At 50.2% G+C, this 16594-nt stretch overlaps 1 protein-coding gene across 4 annotated transcripts in view; it reads left to right on the top strand.

Moving 5' to 3' along the window:
• Window positions 1-16594, top strand: part of NAA35 (N-alpha-acetyltransferase 35, NatC auxiliary subunit) — a 478604-nt gene that overhangs the window by 257778 nt on the left and 204232 nt on the right. The window lies entirely within an intron of this gene.

Raw genomic sequence — 16594 nt, 5'->3', positions numbered from 1 at the left:
CACATTTGGCTGTGTGTCCCGTGCGCCGTTGGATTTTGCTGGGGTCTCGCCCCCTTCGGCTGCCTTGACTTCCGACCCCCGCTCCAGGACCTTGTCAGAAGTGTGACTGGCCTCCTGTCCTGCTGATTGTGGCCATGGGTCGTACCCAAACCGCCAAAACCCCCGCCACCCAAACCACAATGGACCGTTTCACAACCGTGGACTCAGGGGCGTCTGGTGGCGGTGTGGATAAGGATGCTTCACCTGCTGCAGACCTATCTACTATCCTTCAAGCTATCCATGCCTCACAGTCCTTTGTAGAGGGCAAGATCGCTGAGGTCCGGGTGGATGTCACTCTCCTTCGGCAGGACCTTCGGAACGCCACGACTCGGATTAAAGAATCTGAATCCCAAATCTCTACCGTGGAAGACGAAGTTCAGCAACTCAAGGGACAGCTCGTTCGCCTCCAATCCCACACCCAGGAGTTGCACCGGCGGGTAGAAGATGCCGAAAATAGGTCCAGTCGCAACAACCTCCGCCTGGTGGGATTTCCGGAGGGAGCGGAGCAGGGCCAGATGGCGAACTTTGTGGAGAGGTGGCTGCGCACCTGGATCCCTGAAGGCTCCCTCTCTCCGTGGTTTACGATCGAGCGTGCGCACCGTTCCCTTGCTCCCAAACCACCCCCGGGGGCACCTTCCAGACTGGTTATTATGAGGATTCTCAACTTCAAGGATCGCGACTCTGTTCTGGCTGAGGCCCGTAAGCAGCAATGCCTCAAATACGACAATCATACCGTCATGATTTTCCCCGATAATACTCGCGAGGTCCAGGGTCAGCGCCGTTCATTTGGGGAGGTCAAGCAGAAGCTCCGTGCTCTTAACATCCAGTACAGACTCCTCTTCCCGGCGCACCTACGCGTGGTGCACTCCCACAAGACCGTATTTTTTGACACCCCTGAAGAGGCTTGGACTTGGGCCACGGAGGAATACCCCCTACAAGTCCGGGCCCATACTCCATCACCCGGGAGTGCTGCCGGGGGAGGCGTTTGACGAGGGGCCCCCGGTCCCCGACCTCAGCGAAACTGCTCACGTAGACACCGTGGTCACGGACGTGCCCGCTCAGACTCCCTGCTGAGACCCTCTCAACAGCCGACACCGCTCCCTGAGAATGACCTGGCCATGCGGCGGTCTCGCTCCTCTGGCCGCCTGAACTCTGGGGGTGCTTTGCCCCGCCCGTCGCTGCGGGACCTGCCTGATACAGATCTCGCACGTAGCCCGACGCTCCTCTCGGGCCCTGCCTGAGCTCGCCTCTGCCTGCCGGGCTTGGCTCCGCAGCCGGAGGCTGCATGCCGGCTCGCTCGTTCTTCCATTCCCGGGGACTTGCCTATGCACATCCTGATATGAGGAGGGGTCCTCCATGTTTACCCCATTTCCAAGCGTTCTAGTTTGGCCTTTTGTTAATACCTCATTGTTTGGGCGACAGATGCTTCCATTCCTGAAGTATAGGGTGGGGGGTAGGGGTTGGGTTGGGGAGGGGGGACCGTTGTCCCGTATTTTCATTGTATGTTCTTTTGTTTTTGTTTTGCACCAACCTGTTTGCAGACCTGGGAAACGACCGGGCAAAGCCCAGAATCGCAACCCCGTTTGTTACCCCTTGCATTTGCACTCCTCTCGGCGCACGCATGCCACCTTGCACCATGACACCATACTCACCGGCTCTAGATGCAGTCCCGCTTCTGTGATCTCTGCTGTGCTTGCCCCAGCCCGGCCCCCTGCACGCCTTCCCCCTGCACGGTGATTCTGATGGCGGTACGCGACTCCAGATACTGTCCTGGAATGTTAATGACCTGTTAGACAAGCGCACAGCTGTCCTGCGATATGCCCAGCGTCAAGCCGCAGACATACTTATGCTCCAAGAGACCCACTTGATGGGCAATCATTGCCCCTTCCTGGTGCGGCATGGCTATGGCGGAGTCTGGCACTCTGGATTTAGTAGGGGGTCACGAGGAGTGGCTATTTTGGTGCGTCGTTCCCTTCCCCTGGTGCCACGCAAAAGTGATGCACGACCCTCAGGCCTGCTTTATTCTCCTGGAGGGGACCCGAGCAGATCGCCCTCTTAATTTACTGGCTGTCTATTCCCCTCCCACCCTGCTGGCCTCCACACTCCAGAGACTTACCTCAGAGGTCGCTGCCCTACCCTTAGGAATGACCTTCGTTGGGGGCGACTTTAATGCAGTCATGGACCCCAGCCGGGACACCGCTTTGCCCCCCTCCGCATACAGGACTGCCCAGTCTGGCCCCCTCTTGACTTGGCCCTCCAGCCTGGGTCTCAGGGATGCCTGGAGACTTTGGTACCCGACAGAGCGACAATACACCCACACCTCAGCCTCTCACCACACGCATGCAGGCATAGACTACGTTTTCCTGCCGGGCCCAGGGCTGCCGGGCAATCCAAAAGATTGTTATCCTTCCCAGGGGCTTGTCGGATCATTCCCCGGTAATGCTGCAAATCGGCTCCCCGTCCCAGTCCTCGCGGCCCATCTGGCAACTTAACGCCTGGTTCCTCCAAGACGAACAGTTTAAAGACCAAGTGGGTGCCGAGCTTCGCCTCTACTTCACCACTAACCATGGGTCGGTGTCTTCCTCTCGTACTGTTTGGGAGGCCGGGAAAGCGACCATTCGGGGCTTTGCCAAAGGCCTACTCAAGCTCACCCGTATGAAGCGTGATTTCCACCTCACATATTTGGAGGTGCAGGCCGCCTACCTTGAGACACTACCTGCGGCAGATAGATCTGCTGCCCAGGACCGGAGACTTGCGTTCCTGCGGGATGAAATCAGGCAAACCTCTCTGGAGGCTGGCAAATTGCTTTGGCGGTTTTCTGTGGCCCGAGTATACGGCTGGGGAGATGAGATTGGGAAGCTCCTCCACCGCCTTGCTACTTACCCTATGGCCTATCGTATAATTCCAGAGGTAGCTGACGCGAGTGGTGAGATCCACCGCGCCCCGAATGCGGTGGCCAAATGTTTTGCCGCCTACTATGCCTGCCTTTATTCGTCGCGGACGCCTTGTCTTCAGCTTCATGAGCTCCTTCGGCGGGAACAGTTCCCTCTCCCACGTCTTAGTGAATCCGAGGCAGAGGCACTTGACCTCCCGATCACCCCCGAAGAGGTGTCAGACACCATATCACGCATGACGACTGGTAAGACGCCGGGACCGGATGGGCTCCCCCAGGAATTTTATGCGTCATACCGAGACACCCTAGTCTCACCTCTAGTGGCGATTTATCACGAAGCGGTGGAGTATGGCTCTTTTCGCCCAGAGACGGACCTGGCCACCATTGTAGTGATCCCGAAGTCCCAACCCCCCTCGAGATGCTGCTCGGACTACCGGCCCATTTGTCTTATAAACACTGAGCTCAAGATCTTTACCTCTGTTCTGGCCAGCCGCATAAGACCGCACCTGGCCACCCTGGTTCATCCAGAAAATCAATGCGGCTTCATGCCTCTCCGAGGGACTAGACATTGTCTTCGACGCCTACATCTTGCCCTGGCGAACCGGCACTTGCTGTCCCCCTATTTGTCGCTCCTTCTGGTGGACTTTGAGAAGGCGTTTGACTCGGTCGACTGGGGCTATTTAGAGGCAGTGTTGGAACAGATGGGCTTCGGAATTTCTTTCCGCAACTTGGTGAGGACACTGTATTATCGGCCCCGGGCACAGGTCCTTGTCAACGGGACTCTATCTCGTCCCTTCGCTATCAGGCGAGGTACGCGGCAGGGGTGCCCCCTCTCGCCGATCCTGTTTGCTTTAGCGATGGAGCCCCTGGCCTGTCTTATTAGATCTTATTACTCCCTCACTGACTGGCGGTGGCCTGGCTTTGTGGAGGATAAGTTCGCGCTCTAAGCAGACGATGTGCTGCTGTTCCTAGCTGACCCGGCCCAATCGGGGCCCGATGCCTTCGTGCTCTGGATCTCTTTGAGCGCACCTCTGGCCTCCGGCTAAACCCGGCCAAGTCTGTCTTGGTCCCCCTTCACTTGTCCCGTGAGTGCTGTGATTGGCAGTCGACGATCCCCCTTCGACGGCAGTCCTTCAAGTATTTGGGGATCTGGGTGGCCCTTCTCCCTGATCTTGCGTGGTCCCTCAACGTCACCCCCCTGGTTAAGCGGGTTTGCGCTGACCTCCTTAAGTGGCGTACTCTACCCCTAATCCCTCTGGACAGGATAGCCCTATTTAAAATGATGATTTTGCCCCGCTTTTTATGTATGTTTCAAAATACGCATCTTTCGTTCGCTAGGTCCTGGTTCCGGGAGATGGGCGGGCTGGCTACTAAGTTCTTATGGGGGGGACGGAGGCCCAGGCTGGCCCTGGCCCAATGCTGCATCCCGCCCTTTGATGGTGGCCTTGGGATGACAAACCTCTACCTCTATTACTTGGTGACCCGGCTTCTTGCGGTACACGATTGGTTCAACGCCGGCTGGTCCGACCCGGCGTACGGCCTGGAACTACACACCCTTGGCTTTGCCACTATCCAGGGGATGCTATACGGAGATGTTGTCCCCCAAGCTCTCCCCGATGCCACGCGTGGAGTGCTCCTGGCCTGGCGGGCCTCCCTGCGTCATACCCGCTGGTCGGGTAAGCTGACCCAGTATACTCCCTTGTGGTGCAGCACCTGGCTCCGGGAGTTCGCTTCCCTTTCCGGATTCCGGCCCTGGGATCTTATCGGGAATTCCCTGCTGGGCGATGTCTGGAGCGGTACCCACTTACGCTCCTTCCAGGATTTGCAGGCCAGACACTCCCTCCATTCGTCGCAGTTTTTCCGATACTTGCAGCTGCGCCACGCCCTCCGCTCTTATATCTCGGACGGCACTGCGCTCCCCAAATATAGTCCCCCTGAGGCTCAAGTCATGACAGGCAATCTGGGCCAGGGAGTGATCTCCAGTATTTACCGCTCACTCACTAACAACACTCCCAACTCCCTCTCCCAACTTCGAGACAAGTGGGAGGGGTGGATGGGGACTCTGGATGACGCTGACAGGAGGGACGCCCTGATGGCCCCTAAAATAATTGCGGTCTCGGCGAGGCTGCAGCTAGTCCAAGTATACTTCTTACATGCTGCTTACTTTACACTGCTGCGTCTTCACCGCGCAGGGCTTCGACTCAATGCCCTCTGCCCCCCGCTGTTCCCACTCCCAGGCTGATTTTTACCATATGGAGTGGCTGTATCCTGGGATACAGGGGTATTGGGAGTCAGTAGCGGGAGAGCTCTCGGAGGTCTTGGGCTTGGAGGTTCCTATCGACCCTACTCATGTTCTCCTGGGTATCATAGAGGGGCTGGACGGCACCAGGGCTGAGAAACTCTTCCTTAATACAGCGCTAGCAGTAGCTAAGAGGGACATTGCAGCTCACTGGCTGAACAATACCGCACCCACGTTGGCGCACTGGCGTAGGGGTGTGGACTGGTGTGCTGCACAGGAACAACCTCTCTATGTGGCCAGGGGCTGTCCTAAGAAGTTTTGCCGTATCTGGGGCAAGTGGGTCAGAGTCATAGAAGACTGATTTGGACTGATATGATCTCTAGTTTGGAAGTGGACTTATTGATATTGGCTGTCTGTGCATCAAATTCTTTACATCAATGTGATGGGCTTGTATCTTGGTCTTGTTTTCTAAAGGGTATTTCTAAATGGTGCTGTGTTCTTTGTTGCAATCAAAAGGCAATAAAATTGGTTATCAAAAAAGAAATCCTAGTTCTCCTCCACGCAATCTTCGCTTTAGTCATAACCAATCCTCCTAGGAAAAGGGATAAGGGTAATTGCTCTTAGCTTGTATATAATTCATCATCTCTGTGAAAAAGAAGTGACTCAAATGCCATCTACAGGGCATGATGGGATACTGTTGGTGTAATGTGCTTTAAAGGAGCAGTGCTGTTTTCTTCCAGCCTTTATGGCTTCAGCCTATATAATCACATTGGTCCCATTTAATCACCCTTCCTTTGAAAAAAGGTTTGTACTTTTCAAGTCACTAGGTTTCTTTTAGTGACTTTGTAAATATTGTTTATAAGTAGTTACTTTTTAAAGCAAATGCCGACAAATTGACCAATATAGCCTGTAATAGGCAGTTCCAAAGTATTTATTTGTGCTCAAGCCAGCACATGGGCAGGAATATTCTAAGCTTATGACCTCTTTGTGCTCAAGCCTGCACATGGGCAGGACTATTCTAAGCTTATGACCTCTAGTGGAGAGCACCTAGATGAGATCTAAGATTCAGGTAAGAAACTATTCTTTTTTCAAATACTTTGGAGTAGATATAACCCAACACATACTGTGTTTTTTTTATGGCAAATATTGCATCTCTAATTTAAGACAGTAAAGCAGATCTAGTTAGATGGCAACGTTTATATATTTCCTGAATGGGCAGGACTACAGTAACTAAATGGTGATTATACCCAAGATCCTATGCTATTTTCAAGCTCTCCCAACTCAAATAGAAAATGTTGCTTACAGTTCCTGCAGAGGTATTCCTGCACTTAGTATGGTATTATCACTGCTAGAATATCCCTGAAGACACTGGGGAAAGTATGGGTTTCTCAAGTTCCATAATAATAGAGGGCTTCTCAGCTTAAGGATCTTAGGGTAGTGGTCAGTGGCAGTCGTCGCATGTCACTGGCTCATATAGCTAGGGTAGTGTTAGAAGGAGCCATGTGGGATTTGTTTTCTCTGCCCATGCCACACCTCCAATACTTACACTATAGTCCGATTATTATTACAGGACTAAATATCTGGGGCACGCCTTGCATCTTTCCTTCCCACTCATGCCCATCTGCCACAAATATGATTTCACATCAGCTAACGGGAGTACAGGATATAAAAGTTGGAAACATGAAAAATTTAGAATACTGGCAGATGTATATGATCAAGGCAAAATTAGATCCTTCAAAAATAGAAAAACAGCTTTTGGGGTCTTAAAAACGAAGGGAGAGATTTTGATACGAGCAGTTAAGCCACCAGGCAATGCATCCAATTAACAGGGCAACAGCAACATGACAGTTGACACACCTTGAGAAACTCTTGATGTCACAAGGGCTACTTGACATGGTGGCTTCCAAAATATGCAAACCGATCTCAAGACCCCCTCATAGCACATCCAGAGTAGAGTTGCATGTAAAAGTGGAAATCCTTACTAGAAAGTGAAATGGGGCCTAGAAAGTGGAAGGGTTTATGGGGGCGATGTTTCATCAAATAATAACTTTTTACTACGTAGGGAATCGTCCCTTATGATAATGACATTTTGGAATCTAACACTTGAAAGGCTTTATTAAGATGTTCCGTAACACATCGGGCTGATGCTGAAGGAGGTATGGTGGACTGGGATACCCCATTCGCCTATGCTAGGGCTGCCCCAAACAGTCAATTGTTTTGGAAGGATGTTGTAACTGCTGTCAAAGAACCAATGGGCTTCCCATTTGCAGTTACCTGGGGATTATTTACAATAGAAATAAGACCCACACACTGGCAAAACATGTGGACCAATAAAAAGAGACTGCTCTCATAAATGCTGATAGCAGCGAAGAGTTAGCGCCTGGAAACAGCCTAATTCACCCATGCTCCAATTATGGTGTCACAATGTCTGGGACATGATTACAATGGAGAGGTATGTCAGCACCTACTAAAAGAAGGATATTTGCAGCCATTTCTACAATATATTAAGAAAGATTGTAAGGAGATCACCTGTCCCCTGAGACTACTGGATCTACACAAATTGAGATAACCCAAAGAAGATACTTTAAAAATTCAGCCACTTACTGCTAAAACTGTTTGAAAAGGGGAGGGTAGGAATATAATGGAACTGTACATCTAGGAGTGTGCTTATCAAAATATCTATGTAAATCAAAACTTCAATAAAAAAAAAGAATTTTCAAAAAAATGTACTATCCTTCGGAGTCTGAATAAGTGGAGACTAGGAAATTATGGGACATCCAAAATCTGTAAAAGGTTTAACCCAGGAGGTCAGCAGGTACCACCCATATCCGTGACTTAACATATGTCTGGAGGCAGAGATGATGTAACCAAAATGTAACCTGCATACTAAGCACTTGGGTCTGTGGGACCATTGTTAATGAATGCAATACCATGTACCAGCTGATGGCCCTTGGAAAATAGTAACCAAGCTAGATACCCTCTTCTAGAACAGCATCATTCAAAAATGAACAAATCCACTTCTTGCTTCACGTATTGTCCGACAGAAATATAAACGGAGAATATACGTGATGATGTAACACCTATTTGGACAAGATGACGTCGAGATCCAACTGCTGCCTACGTGGCATAAGACTGGAAAGCACACTTTAACAGGTCATAACAATTTTGTTTCAACTGCAACAGTTCCATGTCATTATACACATGTGAATTCATATATGTGGATTAATTGCTCTGCACACTATTATTAAAGAACATTTTCATTTTTAAAAGCACAGAAGTGCTGACAACTTCATCTTGTGTAACATTGGCCAGTGCCATCCTATGGTCAACTCGGGGGGGATGGGGGAGGGCTCCAGGACTCTTTTGTTTTTACTACATTGTTTACTAACAAAGGCTCACTGAATGGTGATGTGGTGCATCTGGTCTCTGAGTTCAACACCGGAAAGCTCAGTGTGCTGATACCCTATCAGCTAAGTTTCTAGTTTTTTCCAAGTTATTGTACCCAGAATTCCACCACGCATACACAAAGGCCCCACTCAAGCAAATCCAGTAGTGGAGTTTCAAGGTGCAAATAGTCACAGTAAAAATGTGGAACACCTACTGTGGACTCATTTCTTGCCAAGCTGACGAGAGGAAAACTGTAGGGCAAGTGACAAACTCATTTGGTAGTGCAACAAAACTTATAACCAGCATGCAGAGGACATTCATCCCAACTAAGTTCTTTAGAGTGCATTCATACTAGCACAATGTACACCAAGCTTTGTTTTCTTTTAAGAGAACATTTGGGGAAAGAGCAATCAGTTCTAACCTCTCTGTCCTGACCTCCACGTCTACAGATATTAGGCTCTTCAGGCTGCCAAGCATGTGGTTGAAATTTGTGGGACTAATGAATCTGATCTGGGTGACTCAGAATAGGTTTGTGAAGCAGCTCGCACTTGTGTCTGCAAGGACATGTACTCAAAAAGTCTACTTTGACCTAGGTAAGGCATTCATCTTACTTGCACTTTTGATTTTGTGGATCAAGGTATGTGAAATTTAACAGAGAGATTATCATGTTCCGGCATGCAGGAGGGGTTCAGGTCTAGGACAGCAACTAATGTCACCTATTGCTAATATGTCAAGGATATGTTTGGGACCTTTCCAAGCACTTGACAAAATGCTGCTTGTCCATTGTCAAGGAGGACTGTTTAACAGACGAGGTTGCAAATAGTCTGCAAGATGATTGAAAGAACTGCTTTGTATAAGTTACTTATAGGGGCGTAGCTTCAGGGTGGTGTTTGGGGTGTGACAACCACCAAATAAATTCATTCTCTGTCAGGTCTGCTGTCGCTCTTGAGTTTTCATGTTGTGAGTCAAGAATGAAAGAAAAAACAGTGAACTTTGATGTAACCAGGAGAGAGAGAGAGAGAGAGCGAGAGAGACCGAGGCGGCAGAATATCAAAATATGAAACCAGATAATCTGAAATCAATACTTGCTTCTTTGTTTGTATAAATTGTACCATCCTAGGCACATATTCTATTGGACAGGGCCTCCTTTTTCTTCTATTATCACATATGAGCCTACTTTTAAATACTTGGGTTCAAGATGTGCTCTGTACAAGTACCTCTTTTATTCTGTTTTATAGAATGTAGTGTTGCTTTATCTACAATAAACTACATCAGGGAATCTAGGCCACCTTTAGAGTTTACATGTCTACTGACTTGGCTTTTAGTTCACTAATAGCATTGTCATTGTAGACGAGCCATGATTGTTTCCAACTTCACTTTTAATAAGTGTCTATCTGTGTCGTTATGTAATCTGATAGACTGAGGTGAAACGGTTCCGCATATTAAGGAAATAACCTCTCTTCAATATAACAAAGTACTTAATATTTTTATATTCTGTTTGTTGCACGATACACATGCAACATTTTTTCGTGGCACGGCTCATGCGCCGTCTTTTAGAGTCAAGCCAGAACCATGGCTTGGCTTGCTCTATTAATTTGCCTTCGCGCTTTTTTCTATTTGCGACTCAAGCTTTGTGCATGAGGTTTTTATTTGCTTGATAAAATGATATGTAAAAGTCAAGGACTAGAAATATGGAGCCCTGCCCACATGCATTGATTTTACAACTCTACCAGGAAGGCTTCTCGTAGCAGAGACAAAGAAGAGTGAGTGCAGTGAAAGTACATTTAAAATAAGTGATCCAAGGACATGGACTCCAGGCCATTGTGTTCTACGTGACCGTAGTCTTAAGTTCCCAGGGAGAACTACCAGGCACATGTTGGACGAGCAGGGGCATAGCTTCTGCTGGGGTGTTTTGTGTGTGACACCGCTCAAATACATTCTTGGTTTTGTAATTGGGTCTGGGGGATCTGAATCGGGTCTGCTATGTCTGTATTGATTTTTGTTGTTCTCATTTCATTAAGAGTTTATAACTTGTCCATATTTTTAAATCTGGGTCCTACATATATACAGTAACCGGTTTACCAAAAAAGTCGTAAATCTGCACCCATAGAAGTACTCCTTGAATGGGTGCAAATGTGCTGCTTCTTGGAATTGGCAAATGTAGGCCTGGCAAGATGGCAAATAAACACCCAAAAGGTGATAGAATGAATGATTGCAAAAAATCTGACCAGTGGTAATTGCTCAGGGTAGCAGTCCAGCACATAGTTTTTCGACCATTGTGCCACTCTAGACAGATGCCCATCTAATGAAAATCAGTACTGATCCTGTTCCTCATAGAAACATTGCATCCCGAAATTTGTCTTCTAACACCCCCACCCTGCTTCCCACTGCTTTTTTCACTTGTGAAATTTGAGACACACACCGAATCTCATTGGCTAAGCTACACCCCTGGTTACCTTTCTGTTAAAACTGCATTCTCCATTTGGGAGCCAGATTTAATTAGGACGAGCTATTTTGAGGTCCTACTCGCCCTTTCTGGCGAGTAGGCAGACAGATTGAGTTTTGACCTCTGCCTCTGAAAGCAGAGCAAATGTGACAAGATAGCAAGATTTCAAAGGCATCATTCTTGCTAAAAAAGAGAATGAGCAATAAAAATGCATTTAAATCTTGTTAACTTGTCACATTTGCTTGCTTTCAGAGACAGATGTCAATTGCATTACAGTTAGGCCAAGTAGATGTTTCCAGTCACTAGACCTGCAGGTCTAGTGACAATTTTATGATTTTTCGAGCCCTGAGAATGTAGTATTTATATAGCACAAATGTAGCTGAAAGGCAGCGGAGCGATGTATCTAAAGAATGCTGCTTGCTCAGTTTCATATGATTGTCTTACCGACAAATAAGGTAAGGAGACATTGAAGGATGACAAACACCGACTCCTGTTTTTGTACATTGTATATATAACCAAAGAGAACATTGATTATTCCCCTATTCAGAAAATTTGAACTTACTGACAGGGGAGTGGCCATAATATTCCTCTGCCTTTTTGAATTAGTAGGTGAACGAGAGAGTTTAAAAATATATATATTTTTCTTATTGGCATTTCTAATCATATAAAACATTCACATGAAGAAATGCAAGATATGACATCTAACAAACACACTATATATAATGTCTATCTGTTCGGGCAGTTGGCCTTAAGTTGAGTGTATTCCATACAATACAAAAATAAGCAGTGAAGCAATCAATGCAATCAATTGGTACAGATGCTACTCAGTACTTGTGTCACAGGGTGTGGGCATAGCAAACCCACCCAATCCAATATTTTGGTTGTACCCATGTCATTCCTACCTGCAATCCTGGGCCCAATCTTGTCAACGAGAGGCAGGCTACCTGTGATCTATCTTGGTGAAAACCAATGTTCGTCGGACCTGGGGCGCCTCCTTCTGGACCTTCCGAGTGGCCTGCTGGTGGTTGGAGGGGATTTTAATGCGGTAGCCTCTGGGTCTATGGATCGCCATCCCCCTAGGGACCTCCCCCGGGCACAGGCGTGGCTGCCCGGCCTTCTGGACACGCTGGGCCTGGTGGATTGCTGGCGATTAAAGCATCCTGCATTGCGACAGTACACCTTCCACTCGGGTGCCCATGGTAGCCTCTCGCGGCTTGATTACATCCTTGTCCCGGCGGCCCACGCAGGGAGGGTGGGGGAGGTGCGCCATCTGGCGCGGGGTATCTCAGACCACTCCCCATTGTTGTTGCATCTCGATGTCTTCCCGAGGGGGGATGGCAGGGTGGCCCCAATCAATGCATGGTATTTGCGCGACCCCACCATTCGTGCCGATTTGATCAAATCCCTACAGCGATATTTCGATGAGAATGTGGGGTCGGTCTCTTCGGCCATCTCCCTGTGGGAGGCTTTCAAGGTAGTCCTTAGAGGGGAGGCCCTCTCCTTTATCTCCCATGCCCGGCGGCGCGAGCGGGAGGAGGTGACCCGGGTAGAGGCCGAGATTGCAGAACTGGAGGGTGCCCTGGGAAGCGGGGTAACAGACGACAAGTTGCATGTTCTACACCTAAAGCAGGCGGCCTATCGGGCCCTCGTCACGGAGGCGGCCAGGGGCCTCAGTAGAGAGCAGCAGGGGCGATTGTATGATGTGGGTGATAAGGCTGGCAAATTGATTGCGTGGTTGGATAAGAGGGAGAGAGCGAGCCGTGTGGTGCCTTTGATTGAGAGTGTTGATGGTGCGTGTGTCACTGAGCCGGAAGCCATTGTCTCCTGCTTCGCGGATTATTTCCGCGAAGTCTACTCCCCGGTTTCCCCCTGCTCGGAGGCAGACTCCCATGCCCTGCTTCGGGACATCGCACTGCCCTCCCTAACGGTGGAGGACAGGGATTCGCTGGACGCCCCTCCCACCTCGGACGAAATTGCCTTGGCTATTCGCTCGGTTGCATCCGGCAAGGCCATGGGCCCCAATGGTATTCCCATCGAGCTCTACAAGCTACGCCCGGATGTGTTGGCGCCCCACCTGCGCGCGATGTTCCTGGCGGCCCACTCGCGGGGTTCCCTCCCGCCGGACCAGCGTCTAGCCACAATTGTGGTGATCCACAAGGAGGGGAGGCCCCGTGAACGGGTCACATCCTATAGGCCGATTTCGCTTTTGAACGCGGAGCCCAAAATCCTCGCCAAGGTGTTGGCCAACAGGTTGGTTGGCGTGGTGGGCGATTTGGTCCACCAAGACCAATCTGGCTTCATACCGCACCGTAACACGGCGCTCAATCTGCGGCGCTTGCACGGGGTGCTCGCGCGTGTCCCATTTGTGCGGGAGCCGGCCATCTTGGCGTCCTTGGACGCCACCATGGCGTTTGATACGCTTGAATGGCCATACATCTGGGCGATGCTGGCAAAATTCGGGTTTGGCCCGGGTTTCATTAGCTGGGTCAAATTGCTATATTCGGGCCCATTGGCGCAGGTGGTAGTGAATGGGCGAGTCTCGGCCCCATTCGCGCTGGGGAGGGGTACGCGACAGGGCTGCCCCCTGTCGCCTCTCCTGTTTGCTCTGGCCCTGGAGCCCCTGGCGGAGTGGCTGCGGTGGCACCCTTCTATCCGTGGTCTCCGCTGGACTCCCGAGCATGAGGACCGTGTGTCCCTCTATGCTGACGATATCCTTCTGTATCTCGCCTCCCCGCGTAAATCACTGATCGTCCTGGTTGATGTTTTGCGTTCATTCGGTCGCAACTCAGGCCTGGTCATCAACTGGGCGAAATCCTGTGTATATGTGCTTTCCGGGGAGGCTCCGGCCTTACCACGGGACTGTCCGATCCAGATTGCCTCCCAAGGTTTTCGGTACCTGGGTATCTATATCACTCTTGACCCGGAGGCCCGCTATGAGCGGAATTTGTTACCCCCCCTCCGGCGTTTGAGGGAGGACGTGGTGCGCTGGCGGCGTCTGCCGCTCTCGCCGCTCGGCCGAGCGGCCTTGTTTAAAATGATGTCCCTGCCACGCTTCCTCTACGCCCTCCAGAATACTATGGACTTGGTCCCGGCACGCTATTTCCGTGAGGTGGAGGGCCTCCAGCGGCGCCTGTTCTGGGACGGGAGGCCGCGCATTGCTCTGGCTAAATTGACGCTCCCGTGGTACGATGGGGGGGTCGCCCTCCCTGACATTAAACGGTATTACTGGGCCTCCCAACTAGCTGCAATTAATCATGGCCTTTACGGGCCCGCCTTGAACCCGGCATTTGAGATGGATAAGATGCTCCTGCCCGGTGGCGATTACAATCGAGCGCTCTACTCTGGCGCGCCCGACTCCCGTCTGACGGGGCCGACGCGTGTCATGGTGCGTGTCTGGCACGCGGCCAATGCAGCTATGGGGTGGAAGGACCGTTTGACCCGGGCGTCACCGCTATATGCGTCTGAGAGGTTGGGCTCCCTGTGGACATCGAAGGGCTTCGAGAAGTGGGACACGATCGGAATCAGCACAGTGGGAGATCTCTGGACGAGGGGGGGATTCAAAACTTTTGAGACGCTGCAGGCGGAGTTCCAGCTGCAGGGCAGTGAGTACTTTCGGTACCTACAGGTCCGGCATGCGCTGGGCTCCGTCTTCCCGGATGTCGCATCCATTCCGGAGTCTTCCCCCCTGGAGGACAGAGTCCTAGATGGCCATGTCCCGGACAGCACGATCTCCCTCATATACAAAAAACTGATCAACGATAGGTCGTGCCTGCTGACTAATCTCCGCGAGGCTTGGGTTGCCGACGGGCTGGAGCTGGACGATGAGGATTGGATTTCCGCGGTGGCCTCTCCGAAAGAGGTGGCCATCCCGGCTCGCCTTCGTTTCGTCCAGCTCAAGATCCTTCACCGGGTTTACGTGACGGGGCCAAGGCTTCTGCGTATGGGTTTTGCTGGTGACGGAATGTGTAAGCGTGGCTGTGGTGCGTTGGCGACTTTCATGCATATACTGTGGGAGTGCCCGAAGGTGGAGCGATTCTGGCGTGGTGTGCTTGAGGTCCTGCGTGTGGTGACGCGTGTTGCGCTGCTGCCTGAAGCGAGGAGATGCTTGCTGAATGTATGGGAACCGAATGACTATTCGGTCCCGCAGACGCGGTGGGTGACTCTGGTATACATGATAGCCAAGCGCGACATTGCTCAATTGTGGGGATCCCAGAGGCCCCCTGCGGTGTCGGCCTGGAAAGAGCATATGGATTGGTGTATGTTTCGTGAAAAGGTGGTGTATGTGGCGAGAGGTAAGCCTGGGGCGTGGGTGAAACTCTGGGGCCCCTGGAACGCCTACCGCGGGGGTATTTGTGAGCCACCACTGCTACCGGCTGCCTCGCCTGCTCCGTCTCCCTAGACGGCCCCCCTCCCTCAGCCGCGGGCGCGCGGTCCCCCAGTCCCTGATCTATTCCCATTCCCCTCTCCAGAGTTCTGCTGCTGGTTTGGATCCCCCACTTATGGAGCACGTGCTGTTATTTTGGATCGCGGGTTGCCTTGCGGGTGTGGTTTTTTGGTGTTGTTTTGTTTCAAGAAAAGGGAACCGTACTGTGGGCTTGGAGCTGTGTGGCCTGCACCATTGATTACTCCTGTTTCACTGCTCTGCACTGCCTAGAGACTTTTACTGTAAGTGTGCAATATGTTTTTGTCATTCTAGCGGCCGGCCGGATGGTTGTAGGCCCATACCTGTAACTTTTACGAACTGCAATAAACGGTTTCAAAAAAAAAAAAAAAAAAAAAAAAAAAGAAAACCAATGTTCGTATACCATTACAGAGGGAAACCATTAAACTAGAACTTAAGAAAACAAAAACCAGTCCTCATATGCACTCTCTCTAGTACTACTACTCTCAATGCGGGGGGGGGGTCGCTCATTACCACTGACCCAGCCTAGTGGAGTTGCCCATCTACCGTAGGGGTCAGGCCCATTCTCTAATAGTTTCAACGACCTACATTGGTGGGGTGGGGTGCAACCAGGGAGAGTTGAACGCTACTCGGGCAAACCGAATCGAATGGCCGGAGTCAGTACAAGTCTAGGTCAGAAATCATGGCGTCGCTTCTCCTGTGGAGGTGAACGAGAGAGTTGAGGCAGCTTTGGAATTGTTTTAATGTATATTTAGAATTAAAGAGTGCATTTTTAAATTGCCAATAAAAAATAGGAAAAAGTTATGTATGTAAGTGCTAGAATGCAGACTCTGTCCTAAACGAGTCTTTACTTGTATAGAACCAAGGCTGTACTAGAAACAGCCTTGCACCTTCCTTCTTAACATAAGTATTATGTTTGTCGAAGGAAAACCTTTCTGTGCATTGTTCCTCTCCGTACTTCACTGAAATTATATTCAAACATGCAATGGGAATGGCCAGTACCTAAAGGACTGTAAAGTGTCTATGTGGAAGCTGCTAAAGGAACGAGGTTCTGTACCAAATTTAGAGTACTGTGATTTATTATTTTTTACGGCTTGATATAAGAATATAAATACATTATTTATAGCTATGAAATGGTTTGTGGGCTTTTTACCCAAAATTCAATAATATGATTGAGTAAGTGGAAAT

This window comes from Triturus cristatus, chromosome 2_1 (genome assembly GCF_964204655.1).
Source record: "Triturus cristatus chromosome 2_1, aTriCri1.1, whole genome shotgun sequence".
Taxonomy (NCBI): domain Eukaryota; kingdom Metazoa; phylum Chordata; class Amphibia; order Caudata; family Salamandridae; genus Triturus; species Triturus cristatus.
Note: the sequence above shows the minus strand (reverse complement) of the source record. Positions and strands in the feature narration are given on the sequence as shown.